This window comes from Cibotium barometz, chromosome 43 (genome assembly GCF_041138505.1).
Source record: "Cibotium barometz isolate CiBa-2024 chromosome 43, ASM4113850v1, whole genome shotgun sequence".
NCBI classification, from domain to species: Eukaryota; Viridiplantae; Streptophyta; class Polypodiopsida; order Cyatheales; family Cibotiaceae; genus Cibotium; species Cibotium barometz.
The window spans coordinates 19,213,273-19,218,398 of NC_141088.1; the positions used below are offsets into that span (position 1 = coordinate 19,213,273).

General features: G+C 41.2%; 1 pseudogene across 1 annotated transcript; it reads right to left on the reverse strand.

Moving 5' to 3' along the window:
- Positions 1-2,670: 2,670 nt before the first annotated feature.
- Positions 2,671-3,542, reverse strand: LOC147613649 (germin-like protein 8-2 pseudogene; annotated as a pseudogene). Its single transcript, XR_015263161.1, has one exon. The product of XR_015263161.1 is annotated as a germin-like protein 8-2 pseudogene (transcript).
- Positions 3,543-5,126: the final 1,584 nt, after the last annotated feature.

Sequence of the window (5,126 nt, forward strand, 5' to 3'; positions counted from 1 at the left end):
TATTGTTGAGTTCTTTCCAAAGGGGGACGATGATGATATAATTTATGAGGATCTTGTTAAGTAGCTTTGCTACTACTTCATTCATGTTCTTCTAGCTTTCTTCATCTTTAGCCCGTTAGTATTTTTGTTGTTGGCTTCATCTTTAGCAAGCTGCATGTTGAATCATGAGACTTTGATTTATAATGTTTAAATGTTTTAACATTCATTCATGATCTTTACCGTTCCAAACTATAAGTTTTACATATTCTCCATCATATTGAATGACTGGATTCTCATGTGTTTTTTAAAAAAAATACTCAACAAAGTAGTGTCACGTATATTTCAAACTAGAGGTTTTTACCGTACTTTAATCATACTTCCTCGTATGTGTATTCCATATGATTATGGTATGGAAAAACTATGTTCTGGTGGTTGATGCAGAAGGCTGTTTCAAGCACGTATATTTCAAACTAGAGGTTTTTACCATACTTTAATCATACTTCCATACTCGTATGTGTATTCCATATGATTATGGTATGGAAAAACTATGTTCTGGTTGATGCCGAAGGCCGTTTCAAGCATGTGGTTGGGGAGGGGCAGGTTGGCCAGGAAGAGGTCAACGGAGAGGTGCAAGTTGCCCGGGTTGTGGCTGCTGAGGGCAGGAAGGGAAGGGAAGGGAAGGGCGGGGCATGTCGAGGTTGAGCTGGAAGTGCACTAGGCCACGAGGAAGATGAAGAGATCGCCGGGAGAGAGGGTCTGCTAGAAGAGGGAGTTGTTTAGGCATAGTGGAGATAAAACCCACCTTGGGCATGCCCTGGGCCAGGTAGAGCACCTCGGTAGAGTACAAAAAAGAGTGTGCATCATGTCTTTCATGTTAGTAGGTCAAAAGAGCTCCTGGGTGTAGGAGATAGCTTAGTGTTTATCTAGGATCTTATGAGACTCGAGGTTTTTTCTTTTTATGTTTCTCATTAGATGGTTGGGGTTGCTGATTTCATAGGGAATGATTAACATGTCAAGTTCTAAGTGGCTGATCAAACCGGGAGACTACGACCACACTTGGGAGAATGTTTCTTTGCTCTAATTTAGTTTTAATATTTTTCCTAAAACATCCTCTGGTAAGGAAAGGGATAATATTATATTTTGGGGAGATTTTTCATGAAACATGAACCTTGGGAGAGTATCATCTCTCAAGGATGCATCTACTATTTAGCCCATTGTTTAGTGGCATAAGTGACAATCATGTGAAGAATAGGGTTGCATCATATGGGTGGTGCATGCCTTCAGGGGTGCAAATTATGCTCAGGTTGTGTAGTCTTTCACTTAGTAGAGTGTCTTTCCATTATATTTGATTTGGAGCATAAGGTTAGATGGTAGCTAAACCCACCAATTGTCCTCTTGGTTTATTTTCTATGTGTTGATGAACCATGGATTACACGTCCTAGGATTGATTCACGATTATGCTTTTATGCGTGTGGATCTTGGATGGACACTCAAGTAAGTGTTATTATTGCTTTCAAGTAATTCAACATCAAGCCAAGAGGCCTTGTTGTTGAAGTAACTTTGACATAATCTCGTTCTCTATCCGATGGGTAAACAGTACTGGTCAGCCCGAATCTCAAAATATCTCTCTCTCTCTCACTGTTCCTCTATAAAATCACCTCAAGGCTCTGAAAGAATAACCCAAAAAATAGCGAATAAGAATTAGTTAGATTACCATGCACGAAAATGATAAAGATAGTAATCTTTTCTTAAAACCAGAATTAGTTAGATTACAAAACACTGGAAAGTGGTATTGGTTTCATTTCGCGAATACCGACTAAACTGTGCGGGATCTCCAAATGGCCCGAACACGGACTTTGTTTCTCTTGTGATGATCTAACTTTCTTTAATACTTCTCTTTGACAAATATAGTTATCCACCCCCTCATGGGAAGCCTTTACTAAAAATTAAGGGTCAAGTTGGTATCCAGGCCCTGTTTCGAGCGCCCGTTGTGGCTATATTTACTATGTAAACTCCCATGCGAGTTTCCTTTAGTCTAAACTTCCCACTGTGACCCTCTTATACATTATCGAAAATGGTTAGGTATGGAATATAAATCTCTTACGAATGATGGCACAAAATAGGTATAAAAACTCTAAAATTGGCCAAAAATCGACATCTCTAAAATCACTCAATTTGTGACCAAAATTTAAAGTATTTGCCACTTTTAAAACATTTAATATAGATGCTAAAAACCACCAAGTCAACTGGACCCAAAAATACATACATAGGAGTACGTTACATCCTCTTTTGAACTTGAAAGTATAGAAACATTGGGCAACTATTTCAAATTTTGAGTGTAATGTGCTGACATGTAGTGTAATATTGGCAAATTTACCTCAGTAACAAATACAAGATAGCAAATTTGGATTTTCTATCCCTATAAAATAGCCCAACGCTGTTTGAAGGCCCTTTTAAATTAAAATAGCCAGTGGACTAACATTAGTCTCCATTTTGTTCCCCATTTGTGCATCTTCTTCACCTATATCAAAACTTCCTGGAAACTTCAAATTTGAATCAACATGATCCCTATTTTCAAAACAAGAGACAGATATATATGATAGTTAAGTATGTATTTTAGAATCAATCGATGCATACCATAAGACTGCGATTTTGCTTCGTACTGTATCTTGAAGTTTCTAAACACACTCATTTTAGATACTCCTTGGATTTAAATTATGATAAATGAACTTACTCAAGAGCTTACATTGGCAAGTTAATTCGGCAACTCCACTAGTTCGGAAACATCGATGATATTATTTAGAAGATGAAATTATTTAGAAGATGATATTATATAGTAAGGCATTGTTCCTTGTCACAGCTAGGAGAGGGTGGTCCTGACGCTAGCAGTGAGGAGGTCCACCTCTTTCTTCTCGATGCCGAAGGCCGTTTCGAGCACCTGGTCGGGGAGGGGCGGATTGGCCGCGAACAGGGCGGCGGCGAGCTGCGAGGTGCCCGGGTTCTGGCTGTTAAGGGCGGAGATGGCCAGGGCGGGCTGGTGCATGTCGGGGTTGAGCTGGAAGTGCACTAGGCCACGGGGGAAGACGAAGAGATCGCCTGGGGAGAGGTTCTGCTGGAAGAGGGAGTTGTTGGTGGAGACGAAACCCACCTGGAGCATGCCCTGGGCCAGGAAGAGCACCTCGGTGGCGCGGGGATGCACGTGGGGAGGGTTAAGGCCCTTGGGCTGAAAGTCGATGCGCGCGATGGACAGGCCCTGCGTGTTGAGGCCCGGGAAGTTGGTCGCGAAGGCCAGGTTAACGGCGGAGCCCAGTCCTTTGACCAGGGGTGCCGCGTTACGAAGCAGCGTTGACGTGAAGTCCGAGGGCTGCACGCGGTTGGACGGCTTGCAGGTCAGCCCGTTGAGGGTGAGTGGGCCGCCGTCCGCCACGCAGAAGTCCTGCAGAGGGTCTTCATCGGCGGCACTCACCTCGACTATGAGCAGCGGCGGCGCAGAGGAGGCCAACAGCATCAGCGCGGCCAGAAGCAAGTAGCTGACTGCCATGACTGAGCGACTAGCAAAGAGTACATATTGAAAAGAAGGCACTCGTCGCTGCAATTTATGAACGGCGCCCGAGTTCAAAGATTCTACTATCTCCCACGCCACAAGGACGGGTGAACGCTATCTGAAAGCAACTGGAGTTCGACTCGGTTCTCCGGTCAGCATCTTACGGCAGCGCTGCCATAAGATGAAAAACCCGTGATCTAAGTTTGAACACAAATGCCATCAATCCCCCATGAAATCTTAGGGTCATTAGGATACTTTCACTCTTCTACAAAGCACCAATTTGGGGTCCCTACAGGCTACAAATATATATATGGCTGGAGCCTTCCTTTACTCTTGTGGAAGAAAATATTTGAAGCACCATAGATCTAAACATATTAGTAGGAACTTGTATGAAACCATACCATACTTGTGTGAAGTTTATGATCCGCACACGATAACTAGGAGGTGGATTGCACTACTTCATTGTAAACTATACATCTATAAATGCAATCATTTGAACCCAATGATAGTAGTCGAATAGTTAATGTGAGACCCACCCCACCATCACGTCGCGAGCACCTACCAAATTATGTATGTAGATTTCTTCGACTCTCAACCAAGTAGAGCATATGCATTTGTCAAAGGAGGTGGATTGCAAGACTTTATTGTAAATTGTATATCTATAAATGTAAACATTTGAACCCAATGATAGTAGTCGATAGTTAATGTGAGACCTACCCCGCCATCACATCACCCACCAATGTTGAATAATAAGACTAGCACATTCTACCTTCTCCACTACACTATATGGGTCTGGGGACCACTGTCCTACCTAAAAACTATAGGACTATCTTTACTCTTGTTTAAGAAAGTGTTTCTACTGACCTGCATCTACATAATCCCTTATGTCAAAATAAAGTCATGCATGATTGTAAGCTAGTGGAGACACAAATCATGCTTGTAGAGCCATATTTAAGTGTGGACACATTGGGCAAGTGAACACAAATCATGTGTTAGTGACTTCATGATGCAACACACTAGATGATCAACTGGGCAAGTGAACACAAATCATGTAGCTTGAGTCTTATAACTATTTTAAGGTTATGAGAAACCCATACTTCAGGCCCAAGGGACGTACGAGTTAAAAGAGAGGACCAGTTTGAAAGGAAGTACAATCTCTCAGCGTAATTTTTCTCATGTGCATGCTTGACAGATAAATGATGCTTTCATTTTCATATATTTATGAGCATAGAAAGACATTTCATTTAATATTTAAAGTATCTTTAAAATCATCAATAGAAGTGCCACGCCACAATCAATCACTACATGCCAACAATCACAACCAAAAAAAAACTAAAAATATATAACATTGTGATAAAAAGATAATATTATCCAAAAACCTTCAAATGAACATGCATTTTTGGTCTTTTTTAAATAAAAAAAAACAATTTTGAGGTAAAATACATAATATAAGGATTGCAGGGATATCTATATCTACTCCTTCTTCATGTGTAACATCTCATGTAACTTATTTGCACTCTACCCATGCCTAAACATAAGGGTCATGTAAATACATAAGAACTTAGTACCACTTTTCTACCATCTAGCCACTGCCATGACTGAG